Source organism: Stegostoma tigrinum, chromosome 22 (assembly GCF_030684315.1).
Source record: "Stegostoma tigrinum isolate sSteTig4 chromosome 22, sSteTig4.hap1, whole genome shotgun sequence".
Lineage (NCBI taxonomy): Eukaryota > Metazoa > Chordata > Chondrichthyes > Orectolobiformes > Stegostomatidae > Stegostoma > Stegostoma tigrinum.
In genome coordinates, this window is record NC_081375.1 from 14,935,719 (window position 1) to 14,952,656 (window position 16,938).

Sequence of the window (16,938 nt, forward strand, 5' to 3'; positions counted from 1 at the left end):
AGCTAGTGAGATATTTGCATCACTCTCAGAGGAGGAATCTGGGAATATAACAAGGTGAAAAAACAGGACAAAAGGCACCACTTAAAGCCATGGTAGTGCTTAATCAGCTTTCCTCTTTTGCTTTCCCTGATCTCTCACAAGGAGCTGACACTTCTTCCCTGATATTCCTCAGTGTCCAACACTCCAAAACCACAGAGTACTTGGCAGCACACATAAAATGACAAAACAGCACTGTGAATCTTCCAAAGTAAATACAAATGAACGTGCATTTCTACAGCAGCTCGTGACTGCAGAATGTCCCAAAGCACTAAGCCTAATGAAGCATATTTGAAGTGTAATTTAGGAAATACGGCAGCTAGCTTACAAACAGCAAACTCCATAAACAGCCCTGTGGCGGTAGTTAATTCTGTGTTTTCGTGAATGTTTACGGATATATATATATAGCTCAAGATAACACTCACACCCTTTCACAAAATAGTGCCAAGGGATCACAACATTGTTGTTGAGCAATTTTGAGAGTAACATCCTTATAACTCATACTCTCCCCCATTTTTGCCCATCCCTGCAGCGTCATGTTTGCAAGAGATTGCTTTCCCCAGAGCTGAATGGTTTCTATTATTCACACCTAGCATTAAGACCTATTCTGCGTCTGTATCTCTCCTGCACTGGAATTAACACTCTTTGTCTTTTGCTCTGGGCACCTTCACCACCTGTTTCACCCACTCCTCTGCCTACCCCTGCCCACCCTCTCTTGTCAACAGCATGGTAACCATCATTTTCCATCCCTGTCAGTCCCAAAGAACAGTCATGTTGGACTCGAAATGTCTATTTTCCTCGCCTAAGTTACTACCAGACCTGCTGATTTCCCCAGCGTTTTCTCTTTCAATTATCTTTAGTCTTGGCACTGAAATACCAGAAGTTGTACTTTATCACTGGACGAATTGCAGTGACATCAAGATGTAGAGCTGGATGAACACAGCAGGCCAAGCAGCAGAGGAGCGGGAAGGCTGACGTTTCAAGCCAAGACCCTTCTTCAGAAAGGCCCTTCTTCATTTTTCTGAAACATCTAGGCCCGAAACGTCAGCTTTCCTCTGATGCTGCTTGGCCTGCTGTGTTTTTCTGGCTCTACATCTTGTTATCTCAGATTCTCCAGCATCTGCAGTTTCTACTATCTCTTCAAGCGACACCAATTGTTAATTAAAACCAGTTTGGCAACTTCTAGACACAAGATCACAGGCAAGATATGGTATGGTCGAGTTCACTCTGCCAGGGTTGGTGTCCTCCCAAAGGCATTTTCTCAGCAGCTACAGCTTTGTTTACAAAATTCTCTCACCAGACAATCATTCAACAGAATTCTCCAAAGTTGTCACAGATTTGAGGGACAAGACAGACAGGGTGGGGAAAAAAAAAAGTCCCCTGTTATTAGCAGGAAGATTGTAGCTAAGTGGGTATACCTGGATCAAGCAAACAAGCAAAATTAGCAAAATCTGCTGGCAAAGCAAACAGTGAAATTCACACTGAAACGGCAGGCGGTCACAAAAGACACACAAGGCCAAACCAATTTAATGACGGCCCTTCACTTTATAGGACAGATTAAAGTGACTTGTAAGCCGCTACTCCGAGATAGTAAGAACTGCCGATGCTGGAGTCAGAGATAACACAGCAGGCCAGGCAGCATCAGAGGAGCAGGAAAGCCGGTGTTTCAGGTTGGGAAACTTTCCTGCTCCTCGGATGCTGCCTGGCCTGCTGTTGTTCCTCCAGCTCCACGCTGTGTTAACCATGACTTCTCTTTTGGGAATTCCGTGCTGATCAAGGTAATGGATGTTAATCCTGTGAACCAGCAGATCCCCAGATCTAAAGCATTAACAGAGAGTGAGGAGGGGTAATCATGGGACCTATCCTGGCAGCACCAGCACAAGCTCATTTCATCATCATCATCATCACTGGCAGACCCTGCAGACGAGGATGACCCTGTTCCACTGTTAAAGTGAATCGGTATGTGGTTGTCCCATGCGGCTTCTGCAAGTTCTATTATACTTGAGGTAGAAGGTGGTTGTGGAAATGGAGGTGGTGGGAGCATGCTCGTTGTGCTACTTTTGCCCAGTTTCTGCTTTTGCCCAACAGCAAGTCTTGAGGTACTTGACCCCATCCCAGGTGCTCCCTGGATGGTCTTGGGTCAGTGATTCCCAGGAGTCAGCAGGAATGCCACACATTGCCAGTGATGGCCTGGAGGGTATTATCGAAGCAATTCCTCTGTCCACCTGGGTCTTGCCTGCCATTTCAGAGTTGGGAGTAGGGCTGCTGCTTGGGGAGTCTCGTGTCGGTCACGCAGATTACATGGCCGGCCTACCTGCTCGTGTATTCCTGTAGCAGAACAAGGTGCTCACGACAGCTCAGGGTCTCCCACCTTGTTGGGACAGTAGTATCCCTGGCATAGGAGGGCACATGCATCGAAATGAACACACCACATGATTACAACTCATCATCCTGGCGTCATTCTACCATGGTCCATGTTTTGGACCCCAGCTTTATCAGGATAGAGGGGACGGGAAAAGCTGTCTGAAAGCTTCAACCAGGCCCTGCAGCCAATCAGGTGCTGCATTCATCCAGCTCTACACTTTGTTATCTCGGATTCTCCGGCATCTGCAGTTCCCATTATCTCAGGACAAGGAACTTACATTTACATGGCTATTGTCTCCCCTTTCTCTTCCTTTATTGTTAAAGGGAGAAATTGTCTCGCTGTCATAGTCTTTGAGCTGTTTGCAACATTTCATTGAAAGTCAGAAATTTCTTCTGGCAATAAGTTAAATGTCTGTGCAAGTCTTAGGTTGTGACAATTTTAAAACGTTGCATTGTTGGAGATCAGGTTTCCAATAGCTTGTAATGTTTACTATTGCTGATCAAAGGTGAATTTGTGTAAATAATTCTGCAAATTCTAAATGTAAAAAAAGTTGTGTTTTAAGCAAATTTGGAATCCTAAGAATAGTTTAAACTTTTCAATCACTAATGGGATGGTTTCATAACAATTTGGTCTTCAAGATATGAAAGATTCCTCTAAGAAAACACTGTTGAAGTTAAAGAATTCTGAGGAAGGGTCACTGGATCCGAAACATTAACTCTGATTTTTCTTCACAGATGCTGCCAGACCTGCTGAGCTTTTCCAGCAACTTCTGTTTTTGTTTCTGATTTACAGCATCCGCAGTTCTTTCAGTTTTTAAAGACAGCTGGGTTGAGTTGCAACTTCTACAGAGCTGGCTGAGCATTGGATAAAAGCGAGCACTAAAAGCACACATGGGTTCCCTTATCTGCTCACAACAATATCTCCTGGGCGACCCTACGTCACTTGTTTCTGGTTCCTATAATTTATCATTTTTAGACCTTCTGTTATGTAAAGATTGTAGAGGGCACAGAAGATCTTCAGTACTCTTCCTGGGAATATGAAATTATGATTCTTGTGCAGACTGGTAACATCTTAAGGCTTTTATTGTAACAATCAAATTAAAATCATAGTTGAAAGTTATTTCAGAGTACAGTTAAAGAGAAGGGCAGCATTATGGCTCAGGTATTAGCACTGCTGCCTCACAGTGCAAGGGATCTGGGTTCAATTACAGCCTGGGGCAACTGTGTGTGGAATTTGCTTATTCTCCCTGTGTCTGTGCGGGGTTCCTCCCACAGTCCAAAAATGTGCAGGTTAGGTGGATTAGCCACAGGAATTGCGGGGTTATTGGGTGGGGAGGCTGAGTTGGGCCAAATGGTCTGTTTCCAAACTGTGGGGACTCTATGGAAAAGGCACTATCGCTATAACAATTTCTTTTAAATTGTTTGTTCATGGAATGTGAGCATCACAGGCTGGGCCAGCATTTACCATCCGTCCCTAGTTGCCCCTGAGAAAGTGCCTTCTTAAACCACTGCAGGTGGATTCCCAATGCCATTAGAAAGGACATTCAAGGATTTTAACCCAGTGACAAGGGAGGAAGGATGATATATTTCAAAGTCAGATTGAGAGTGGCTTGGAGGGTAATTTACAGATGATGGTGATCTCACATATTTGCTGCCCTTGTCCTTCTAGATCATTCTGGTCAGCGGTTCAGAAAGTGCTGTATGAAGGGTCTTGACGAATTTCTGCTATGCATCTTGCAGATCGTGCATGCTGCTGCTATATGCACTGGTGGTGAAGAGACTGAATGCTTGTGAATGCAGTGTTTTTCAGGCAAACTGTTTTGTCCCGGATGGTGTAAAATTTCCTCGAGTGTTGTTGGAGCTGCTCTCATTCAGATAACTGAAGTGCACTTCCTCACACTCCTGACTTGTGCCTTGTAGATGGAGTGCAGGTTTTGGGGAGGCAGGAGGTAAGTTAGGATTCCTAGCCTGTGACCTACTCTTGTAGTCAGTAGTATTTATATGACTAGTCAAGTTCAGTTTGAATTTCAAAAGGATGGTGGTCACACTATCTTGTTGAGATGGTCACAGCATCACTTGTCAGTTGTCAGCCGGGATATTGCCCAGGTCTTGCTGCATTTGGAGCATGGACTGTTTTGGGAACTGACGCGTTGTGAATGATACTGACCATTGTGCAGTCATCAGTGAATATCCCCTGCTTCTGACCTTAGAATGGGGGGACGGGTTTTAATGAAGCAGTTGAAGGTTGTTGGACCCTGGATACTACCCTGCGGAACTCCTGTTGAGATGTCCTGGAGATAAAATGACTGAGCTCTAACAATCACACTATCTTCCTTTGTGCCAGGTATGATTCCAACCAGCCAGACTTCCCCGCCAACCCCCCGCCCCACCCCGCTCCAAATATCCTCTCTGGTTCTTTATTTTTTTAAAATCCCTTTTCTCTCTCTCTCTCTCTCTCTCTCTCTCTCTCCCCCTCTCCCCTCCCCCCCATTTTTTTCTCCACTCTTTCTGTCTTCATGTTCATTTTCTTGAAAATCTAATTTTTGATGCCCTGATTTTAATCCTTCTACCACAACTTTGGTCACCTTCATTGTCCTCAAATTCCACCAGTGACCCTTCCCCCCCCCCCCCCCCCCCCCCCCCCGCCATTTGTCAAGACCAGACGCAATGAGGTTATTATACCCGAAATCGTCAAGTGCCCAATTAGGAAGATGAATGGGCTTCCCTCCTCTCTTCACTTGCCTTCTCTTAGTTGGTTGCAACAAGGCTAATTTACAAAGGATCCCTCCCTTGTGGATGCCTGTCTCCCACACCAATTGAATCTATGTTTTAAAAAGGAATCAATTTAACCAGGCTTTCTAAAGTGACAAAAGAATAGTTACTAAACGCGCAAAAAAAATGCATCACACACAGACACAGATTAAGAAGAGATGTGAGTTAAAAGATACACAGATTATTCTCTCTGGGTTATTCATGAAGCATTCACAGTGGAATGTTAATAGTTGAACAGTCAACTTCAGGACTGATGGCTTTGCAGGTTGGTTGAAATTGTTTTATGCTGTTTCTTTTGAAATTGTTTTGAGTACTGCCAGTGAACCAGAGAACTCTTCTGTTCCTCTACTGCTGTTCGCTAGCTGGATTCCAGCACTCATCATTATGAGTCCTTTCACCTGCAATGCACAGGTGACTACTGGATGGCTCTTCAACAACACACGGGAATTCAAAACCTTCCTCCTTAGGCAGCACTTTCCAACTCCATGACCACTTCCATCTAGAAAGACACAGTAGATACATGGGATCCCCTGTAAGTTCACCATCCTGACTTGAAAATACATTGCCATTCCTTCACTGTCGCTGGGTCAAAATCCTGGAGCTCCCTCCCAACAGCACTGTGGGTCTACCTGCAGCACAAGGACTGGAGCTCACTACCACCTTCTCAAGGACAACTAGGGATGGGCAATAGTGTTGGCTCAGCCAGTGGTACCCCTTCAGGTGGTAATTCCATTTGAGTACAGTAATGAAATCTTACAAGTGGCTCATAAAATTCCAATAGCAGGTTACTTATGTAATAGGACAATGCAGGTTAAAATGCAAAAACATTTTCATTGGCCAAAATTATGCAAAGACGCAGTTAAGTTTTGCCAGACCCGCCAATACATGTCAGGAAGTGGGGGAACCTGAACCATCAACTTACCCTGCATCTTCAATCTGATATCAGCATTCAAAGAACCATTTAGCAGGGTCTTAATCAATTGTGAAAGACTCCTACCTAAAAGAAGGAATGTAAATCACTATCTTTTGATAATTATTGATGTTTCGGCAAGATTTCCAGAATAGTATCTTTCTGGAAAGTTACGGTAAAAAATACAGCCAAAAGTTAGTTTAATTTTTACAAGATATGGGTTACCCAAAGCAAAACAATCCGGTTAAGGTTTTACATTCTACATCACACGTATTTGAGGAAAAATGACTGGTTGGAAACAAAACAATTATGTCCTTAGATTATCACCTACAATTTCAAGAAGATTTGGGAGGACGACATCGAAGTTTAAATACTATGTTTTGCACTTATTGTCAGGCGTGTCCTTATGACTGGGATAAAGAAATTTCCTTTTAACTGTTTGCCATCAGGGATGCCCCGAATGAGTCCACAGAATTCAGTCCTTTTGAACGGATATTTTCATTTATGAACATGGATTTCTTAAATTAACTTATAAAGGATTTACAAACCAAAGCTCATAGACTACACTTCTAATCTATTTGTCAAATTTCTGTGACAACAAACTGAAGTGTGAGTTCACCAAAAAGCATTTAAGTAAGTGCTGAACATATAGATTCAAAGGTGAATGCTCAGACTTTTGCTGAAGGTAAGGCATTAGATCTTTTACTGGTCTTCAGCAAACCATTAGAAGTAACTGGACCTTATTAAACTCAAAAAGGACCTCAGTGTTATAAATTATGTCGTAGGTTTTCTGAACAAGAGGAAAATAAAAATCAGCAAGTGTGTCATGCTAATATATTAAAGAGATATGAGAACATGGAAGATAGGCAGACCAGAAGTAGGTTTATAGTGGTGAAAGTTACAGAGAGTGAAATAAAATATCAGAACAATTTAAGAATGAATCAGAAACTGAAAAGTCATAAGTTGGCCCTCCAGTAATCAGATTGGGAAAAACTGGATGGAATATTACACTATCCCACTGAAAACTATTGACGTAACTTACAGAAGCTATTACAGACTCAGAAGTCAATTGTGTAAATAAGCCAAGTAAAACATCTTTGGCTAAATGTAGCTGCACTTGGCTATACTATATTTCCCCTTCTACCCCTCTTGTCCAAGAGGGAAATATTGTGTCCAGAAGTGATTAAGATTGGAACATTGGCTAGAGTGAAGGAGTGGGTTAGGAGGTTATCTTCTTGTAAGATTTTGAGGCGTTGTTCTTCCCACTGCTGCAATGGAAAAATTCTATTCTTGTGTTAAGGTTGTTACACAATAAATTAGTGAAACGTCAAGTTCATAGGTGCAACCTGAGCGGGATGAAGACATCGGGATAATCCGCTAAAGAGATTACGATTGTTTGTCTTACTCCGTGTTCCATCTAAAGTCCCCTTTTGATATCTTTTGAGCTCTTTAAACTAAATTTCACCTCCAATCACTAACTAGTTCATTAAAATGTAATATTAAAACAAAAAAGCTAGGACTATAAGCCACAGTATTCCACACATTGTAGTTGACTTTAAATTTCAGAACCTTAAGCATGTAGCATATTAATTTAACTCATAAGAGTCAAATTGTTAAGTGCTACAACACAAACACAAGAGCGTAATTTTGTTTCACTTAAGGAAAACACTGGCAGGATATAAACGCATGCCACCTCTATGGTAGTTATTATTCAAAAAGCATGACATTAAAATACATTTGCTATTATAATAACTACGTCAGAAATACAATGACATGTAAAAACCATTCAGTGTTTTCCAAAGGACGTGGCTCTCATTTTAAGACTTTTACTATATTCCATATGAATTATTTAAACTGCACATTTGCAATTCCCGTTTGTTGTTATAATAGGTAGAGGTCATCATTGTGTTGTATTCTCTGCAGGGCATGTTTGGAGCTAATTGCTTTTAAGGGAACACATTTTGGAAACAAAACAAAATTGCTGCTGCTGCAAATGATGTAAATTGGGCTTTGGGGGAAAGTATCTAATGAGGCAGCTTCATTCATTATCTTCTATTTTTCAAAATAAAGGTATAAAAATTATGATTAACTTTGTCATTCTTTACCTGTCTATTCCTGGTGAATATTGGGCATACTCTAATATCTGCATTTTTAAATTCTAATGTGTAAGAATTAATTTTCTATTCTTTAATATTGACTCATACTGCCAGTCACAGCTATCTTATAGGTATAGTCTTATAATTATAGTTATGGTCGTACTGTTCTAAGGACCCTTGGATCATCAGTAGCATTAATGAAGCAGTGGTGTCTGCAAAGTGAAATCTTGTTCTGTCAGAATGTAAACCAACCAAAAATAGTTTCCAAAATAGATATCACTATCTATATTCTCATGAGCCAACTGTGTTTTTTTTTAAAAAACACAAGTATACAATCAATTTAAACAGGAATATCTGATTCACCCTTAAGATTGGAAAACAAATATTGAAAATGTTGACATAAACTAATAGTAACAGATTGAACTAAACACAATGGTTACAGGATGGAAAAAAAAGACCATTCGGTCTATCAAGCCCATGCTGGCTCTCTGACGAAATCAGTCAGTCAGTCGTACTGTTTGCTCTTTCTCCGTTGCCAGACAAGTATGTTTCTCTTTAGATGTCTATCCAACTTTCTTTTTGAATATCATTATTTAATCAGTTTTCTCCACTTTTTCATGCAGTGCATTCTAGATCCAAACCATCCACGGCATTTAGAAGTTTTCTTCCTCAAGTTGTTTTTGATTCTCTTGCCAATCACTTTAAAAGGTGTATTCTCTGCTTCTTGACCCTTTTAACAGTGAAGACAGTTTCTCTTGATCTACTCTGTCCAGGCACTTCTGATTTTTGATACCTCTGTTAAATCCCCTAAGTCTTCTCTCCTTTAAAAGACAGAGCAACCCAACCCTCCAAAAACAAAAGGAAAAATACAACTCTCCAATTCTCTCTGTTCTTGTAAATAAAGTACCACAGCCCGGAACCATTCTGCAAAAATTTTCTGTACCCTAACACCTTCATTTTTCCCCAAAGTATGGTGTCCAGAAGTGGACATAGTATTGCAGTTGTGAACAAACCAGTGTTTTAAAACTTCATTATAACTTCCTTGCTCATGTACTCTATGCCTGTATTGATAAAGCTTAGAAACAGCTAAGTATTTCAAATCAGACTTATCAACCTGTACCATCAATTTTTCAGGTTTGTTCATTCATGGCATGTAGCTCTAGTATTTACGGCTTATCCCTAATTGCCCTCGGTAGGTCAGTGGTAAGCCGCATGTATTTGAAGCACCGCAGTCTACGAGCTGTATGTACACCCACAAGGCTATTAGGGAAGGAGTCCCAAGGTTTTGATCCAGTGACAGGGAACACTCATTTACTTCAAAGTCAGAATTGTGTGTGGCTTGCAGGGGAATTTGTAGGTAATGGGGTTTCATGCAAGTATTCCCTTTGTCCTTCTAGGTAATGGAGGTCACAGGTTTGGAAGGTGTTGTGAAGGAGCTTTGGTGAGTTACTGCAGTGTATCATGCAGATGGTATATTCTGCTATCATTATGTTCTGGTGTTGAAGGGAGTGAATTTTATGGACGGGGTTTTAATCGCGTCGGTTGCTTTGTTCTGGATGCTGTCAAGGCTTGTGAGCATTGCTGGAGCTGCATTCATCCTGGCACGTCGACAGTATTCCATCATACTCCTGACATGTGCCTTATAGGCAGTGGACAGGCTTCGGGGAGTCAGGTGGTGAGTTATTCACTGCAGGATTCCTAGCCTCTGCCCAGCTCTTGTCACCACAATATTTATATGACTAGTCCAGATCAATTTCTGCTCAATGGTAACCCTCAGGGTGTTACTATTAATAAAACAAAAAGAAGCAAAATTTTCAGAGCCTGGAAATCTGGAGTAAGATTTACATTTCAGTAAATTTTCTTTTCAAGATTAACCTTATTACCCTCACTTCACAGAATCTGAGAGTACTTAAAGCAATTATTTCAGTCATAATTGATTATTGCATTGAATTTTATGTTTTGTTGGTCTTTCCATGACCAGTGAATTCTGAATCCATATACATGATTCAGTAGGTATTGAAGAGTAGCCCCCTCCTGAGAATCTGTACACAGATGTAAGAAAACAGGCTCCACATTCATGCCTTCCTTTCACTATATCGCTTCCTGCATGACGAGGATATTTCTATTGTGATGCTTTTGTTTTGTAATGTGGATTTACAGTTTGTTTCTTAACCAATGTGTGCATTTATGCTAACATACTGAAGAATATTAGTGCTGTATAAGTACCATCATAATTCCACTCAATGTCAGCACTGAACACTCTCAGATCGGTTAGACATGGAGGAAATTTCCCTCTTAAAGGAAACTGACTCACAGAGGCTGAGCACTAATCTTCAAATCCATCCGACACAAACCAATGTCAAGCAGTAAGAACAAGAAAAATCATACTAGTCAGCTCTGCAACAGAAAGAAAATTGCAGTGTTCAACATCACTATCCATAGGTCTGACCTACAACCTGTACATAAAAGTGCACATTGCCACAACAACTTGGATTCCTCAATAGAACTGCAATGTACCACAATCAAAGCTCCATGCAGTCTTCCAAAATAATAGGCCTCACATCATTAAAGTAGCACCTTCTACTCCCAATTGCAAATTGTCGGATTTCTTTTATGAGCCTTTGACTTCACTGAGTGAACAAACCTAGTGCTGCATTAAGGGTAGCATTAACTGTGATGCTCTCCAGATGCATTCAGATTTCCTCACCCCCAGCCAAGACAGAAGAATCTGTTATTAACTTGTGTTGGATTTATATTGGAAAGACGTTGCATCACCTATGCCTTTACAGGTCCCAAAAGTATGTCTTTTAAAAATAAAAGAATGAGTTACATTTCAAGAATGATAATTCTATGTTATGCTTGATAAATAAAGTATAATAATAGGTAAATTCTAATCTTCAAACTCTCCAAGACTTATTCAATAGATCCTCTAAAAACTGTAGCCTCTTCCCTGTGGGAAGGACAAGGTGTCAAATTCCCATCCAGATCACACAGATATTATTATACACTTCTGGAGCAGGTGAGACTTGAACCTGGGCTTCCTGGCTCAGCAGAAAGGGCACGATCACTGTGCCACAAGAAACATCCTGACTCAGGAATACATTACTGTTCTTTCATTGTCACTGGATCAAAACTCTGGAATTCCACCCCTTACAGTGCTGAGAGAATACCTTCACCTCACAGACTGCAGAGGTTTCTCAAGAAGGCATACTAACACCTTGCCCAAGCAATTAGGGACAGGCAATAAGTGCCACTGACACCCACATCCTTGTGAATTAATTAGCCCAATTAGGGAGCTACAATTGGCTTTAGCTCTCCTGGTGTTGGAGAATGGAATGCCAAGGCTACCCCCCCCCCCCCCCCCCCATTTAATTTGCAGACCAAAGCTCAAGGGGTGGGCTTAACATATTTGCTTGGATAGAAGATTGGCTGACTGGCAAAAACAGATAATGCATAAATGGGTCATTAAATGTGACAGACAAATTCCTGTTAGATGGGAAATCAAAAAGTTATCAGGGATAGACGGAAATGTGGAATTTGAGATGCAAATGGATAAGCCATGATCTTACTGAATAACAGAGCAGGCTCAAGGGACAGAATGGTCGACTGCTACTCTAATTTCATACGCTCGAATATGCCTAACTGCTATCCAGCTAATCCCTATTGTGGTCACGTGTATGTGAAAGTCAGACGATACAGGCCCCACGTCAATGCTTCAGATTGATGTTTCATCAGATCTGAAATGTCAGTTGTGGTTCTGTCCATGGAGGCTGCCTGACCTGCTGACTAATTATTCATTTTGATTTCAGATTTGCAGCACTTGGCAGGGTCTTGCGTTTGAGCTGATGACAGGCGTAGTTGTGCTGCGAGCTTTCTGACATGCCCTATAAGCTAGTGGCACTTCGCTGAACATTTGAACAAGGCATGTTCACTCAGACACACAATCTCAGAACCTAAAGCCCAGCAAGGAAATCAAAACCTTCCAGAAAAACTAGAAGGGGGGGGGGGGGGGGGTGGAAACATTGTAGATGAAGTGAGAATAAACTATGTCAAATTTGCCTTTAAACTGAATAAAAAGTTCACTTCAAACCACCATTGAACCAGGTGCCCCAGATGTTTCTAAATATATTTTTAAAATTAACTCAGTATGCGAACATCACTGGCATCAGCCATCCCAAATGCCCAAAAACCAGATCAACAGTAGAAACTGCGGACGCTGTAAATCAAACACAAAACAGAGATTGCTAGGAAAGGTCAGCAGGTCTGAGGAAAGGTAACTGTGCTTTCTCTGCAAAGATGTTACCTGCTGAGCTTTTCAAGCAACTCCTATTTTTCTTTTAGGCTTTGAACAACAACCGACTGGGACTACATAGCCGCCATTGGGCTAGTGTTTTTAAAATTCAACACAAATATTGCCACATGCCTGGTCAGATTCAAACTCATGAAGCCGGGGCTCGGCAGTTGCTAATCCAGTAACATACCCCCACTGCTTCAAACTCACGTTGTTTAAAGGGAATCCTTGCAGTAGTCAGTGGATTGTCGATGGGGGGGACAGTCCCGGAACCTGGTCTAGTCTGAAGGGAGTTCTCGGCTGCCGGGTAATAACTGTTTATTTAAAGCGGGGGGGGGGGGTGAGAATCAGAGCGAGGCACATTCATGCTGGTTCAATACACTGGGTTAGTCGGGAAAGCAAGAGTTACTCCCACTGTGAGCTTTACGTTAACTCTTCAAAATCCTTCCCACATCAACAACAAATCAGATCTCTCTCTCACTCACACACAATCAGCAGTGTAGAGCCAGAGTGTGCATTGGGCAATAGTTGAGTACACTGCAATCCAGTGAGTGCACAGAAGCGGGACTTTCAGTCTGTTGTAAGCTCCCAGTTCCCACTCAAGACTCTCCGCTTGTACTATATGTTTTAAAGGAAGGCTCCGGGGCTGGTCGGATCGGTGAGACAAGGCGGAGGTAAGAGCCGGGGTGGGGGTGCTGTTGGGAACAGGGTTCCAGCTCAAACCGGGCTCACCCTGGCTTTGTGTGTGTGAACAGTTTCAACAGATAAGGGAGCTGCAGCAGTGAGGAATTCCCCTCCAGCACTAACTAAACCCCGCGTGTACATTTACAGATGGGATTAATTTTTGTAAAATCGCCATGTGCTCAAATCAGACACCGAAAAGATGCAGCGGCTTAGTTTTTTTAAAAGAGCGTCTGCCCTTCTGAAAGTAAAACACGAGTTTGTGCTCACGTTGGGAGTTTTTTTGAAATTGTAAGGTGGAGAGTTTCTCCTTCCTCTCGCTGTAGACGGTACACAGAGAAACAGGGACAGAGGGAAGTCTCGGCAGTGGCTAAGCACCGAGCCTGAAAGTCTCCACTTTACATGTGCATTTCTCCCCGTGTGTTCACACCTTCCCCGAGTTGGTTCCTGCGGGATTAGTCCAATTTTCCCATTCCTGCCGGGTGGGGTATTGAAGGTCCGGCGGTCCCTCCAACGTATTCTCAGGGACAATGACTACCTCCAGGGGACTGCAGCCCCATTTGGTTCGGCAGTTTCCCTCCTCTCCATCCCTGAAATCCGCACCAGCCTGACATATCTCCCAGTTACCTGCACCCCTTCGCTCTGGTCCCTTGGGCATCCTGTGCCTGCAGCTTCCACCCAACTAAACTTTGCATTTCCCTCTTTTAAACCTCTGGCTGTCATACAGCCTTTCAGCCCATCGAGTCTGCACCAGTCCGAAACAAGCACCCAACTATTCTAATCTCATTTTCCAGAACTTGGCCCATAGCCTTGTATACGTTGGCATCACAAGTGCACGTTTAAATACTTCTTCAATATTATGAGACTTCCTGCCTCTAACACTCTTACAGCCAGTGAGTTCCAGGTACCCAATTCCCCCTAGGTGAAAGGAATTTTTCCTCTCATTTCCTCTAAATCTCCTGCCTGTTTACTATGCCCCCAGTCATTGATTCCTCTGCCAAGGGGAAATATTCCTTCCTATGTATCCCACCAGTGTCCCTCAATTTTATGCATTTCAATCATGTCCCACCTCAGTCTTCCTTTAAGTCATTCCCTTACACCAACCTCTCTGACAAAGCCTTTGGCCTATCTACTTTTGTAGTTCTGTGTCAGTTTTCTTTTAATACAATATTCCTGTGCAGTGCCTTTGAATATTTTATTACATTAAAAGCCCTCTATAAGCATATGTTAGTGTTGCCAGTTCAGGATGGAAATCTTCCTGCTGTTTTTACGATTCTTCAAAACTAGAAAGTAATTGAATGTTTGTCATGCTTTCAATAACCTCAGAACATCCCAGAGTGCATTACAGACAGTGGACTTCTTGTGAAATGTAGTGGTAACTGCTTTGTAGGCAAACACGGTGGCCAATTTGTGCGCAGAAATGTCCAACAAAGAGAGTTACGTGCCAAAGTAATAAGTGCTGAGACCACTGGGAGAAGTTCCTACTTCTCTTCAGCAGTACAATGAGAGCTTTTACATCCACCTGAATAGACAGAGAGAGCCTCAGTTCAAAAGATGCAGTATTGCCTCAGTCCTGCGCTAAAGCGCACCATGATTTGGTGCTGAAGTCTCTCAATGGAGCTTCAACTCAAATCCTTCCAGCTCTGAAGCAAGAGTAAGACTGATGTGCCAAACCAACACTTAGTTTTTGTGTTTTCTGTGGAATTTAGAAAGTTAGGGACTGAGCTGATCAACTTTATTTTTAATTTACTCATTTGTGGGATGTGGGTGTCACTGGCTCACCAGCATTTATTGCCTGTCCCTGGTTGCCCTTAAGGTGGTGGTGAGTTGCCTTGAACTGCTGCAGTCTACCTGCTGTGAGTTGAACCACAATGCCATTAAGGAGGGAATTTCAGGGATTGTGACCCGGTGATAGTGAAGGAACAATGATATATTTCCAGGTCAGGATGACGAGTGGCTTGGAGGGGAACTTGTAGGTGGTGGTATTTCCATATATCTGCTGCCCTTGTCCTTCTAGATGGAAGTGGTCATGGGTTTGGAAGGTGCTGTTTGAGGATCTTTGGTGAATTTCTGCAGTGCGTCTTACAGGTAGCACATCCTGTTGCTACTGAGTGTCGATAGTGGAGGGAGTGGATGTAATGCCAGTCTAGTGGGCTGCTTTGTCCTGGATGGTGTCAAGTTGCTTGAATATGCAAGATTCTAACAGAGAAAAAACAGGGTAGACAGAAAGAAACACTGGGGTTTCTAGAACTAGGGGAGATAGTCTATAAATTAGGGCCAGACCATTCAGAAATGTTAGGAAGCACTTCTACATGGACAGGGTGGTGGATGTTTGGAATCTCATTCACAAATGGCCAGTGATGCTAGATCATTTCTTAGCTTTAACTCTAAGGTAGAAAGTTTTTGTTAAGGAGGCTGTTAGGGATATGGGTCAAGGCAGGCCACAGATCAGCTATGATCTTATTGATTGTCAGAACAAGCTCAAAATGCTGAATGGCCTTCTCCTGTTCCTATGAATAGTGATTCCTCATCTATTAAACTTAAAACAAACTGAGCTAGCCCACTATTAGGCAAGAATACCAAAGCTTGACCCCGTTCTTCACTATTTACGTATGCACATCTTTTAATCAATATTTATGACTGAATACAAGTCAACAGAAAGTTCATGAGTAGTTTTTCTTCTTCTGAATTGTTGTGTATTGAAGCTATTTGTTATATATTCCCTTTGCACTAGTCTAAGTTTATACTTTGATATATCATAAGTTTGGGAAAACAAAATTTTCATTAAAGTTGAATTTTTTTTTGCTTGGTCATCTACAGTTTTACTGACATTTGATGCTTTTATTCCATCTTCCTTTTCATTGGTCAACAAGCAAAAGTGTTAATGAAGTGTAGAACAAGATGTAGGATGCGTCACATAAGCCCAGTTTCGGTAACTATCTGAAAGCTAGGGAATAAGATATCCACCAGCATAATTCAATTGTGAGTTACACAATACAATACCTTTTCAGTGTATTTATACAATATACTGAGGTTAAAATGTTTTTTGTTCTTTCTTTTTACCATGTCCTTTTTTTAATATGGTATTTGTGCAATGTTGTAGCGAATAGGGGCTGCTGTGCCTTTAGCAAGTGATCTGATACATCGTGACATTAGGATTCATTTTAATGACTGGCAAAGTGATCAGAATGATGGAATAATTCAAACTTCAAACTTGTTGAAAAAGCAATTAAGAACTTCAGACTTAGTGCATTTCACACATGAACTGTTGAAGACAAACTGCAGTTTGCAAATCTGAGATAATGGGAACTGCAGATGCTGGAGAATCTGAGATAACAAGGTGTAGAGCTGGATGAACACAGCAGGCCAAGCGGCATCAGAGGAGCCGTCAGCTTTCCTGCTCCTAAGATGCTGCTTGGCCTGCTGTATTCCTCCAGCTCCACACCTTGTTATCTTAGTTTGTAAATCTGAATTTTTTCAGGAAGGGAATTAGATATAAATATGAAGTGAAAGCATAATCTGGGCTGTGGAGTGGTGTAGGGGAACGGAACTGATGCATAGCTATTCCAAACAGCCAGTACAGGCATGATTGGTGAATGGCCTACTTCTCTGCTGTTAGATTGTTCAAGATAGATCCTGACTTTGTACCATCAGGCTGGTGGTGAGATTTATGTTTCTTCATGCTTTTTATTTCCCTTGACCTTGTTGAGATATATAATGGGCGATCAACTCTCTCAATGTCAATGCTCAATGATTTGAAGACTACAACTTAGTTACGCTCCGATTTT

The 16,938-nt window shown here is 41.9% G+C and overlaps 2 protein-coding genes across 5 annotated transcripts in view; one reads left to right on the forward strand and one right to left on the reverse strand.

The window, feature by feature from the left end:
• The window catches only part of btbd17b (BTB (POZ) domain containing 17b), a 134,438-nt gene extending 121,715 nt beyond the window's left edge, over window positions 1-12,723 (reverse strand). Inside the window, exons 1-2 of one of the 3 annotated variants that reach the window (XM_059653667.1) lie at window positions 12,680-12,707; window positions 6,095-6,169 (exon numbers count right to left, since the gene is read on the reverse strand). The gene's annotated coding sequence lies outside the window, so the exon portion shown is untranslated. Of the gene's footprint in view, window positions 1-6,094; window positions 6,170-12,679 lie in introns of those variants that run through there. The other 2 variants (XM_048555553.2, XM_048555552.2) reach the window with 2 other exon arrangements.
• Window positions 12,724-12,841: 118 nt separating this feature from the next.
• The window catches only part of gprc5c (G protein-coupled receptor, class C, group 5, member C), a 28,064-nt gene continuing 23,967 nt past the window's right edge, over window positions 12,842-16,938 (forward strand). Inside the window, exon 1 of one of the 2 annotated variants that reach the window (XM_048555409.2) lies at window positions 12,842-13,143. The gene's annotated coding sequence lies outside the window, so the exon portion shown is untranslated. The remainder of the gene's footprint in view (window positions 13,144-16,938) is intronic. The other variant, XM_048555408.2, reaches the window with a different exon arrangement.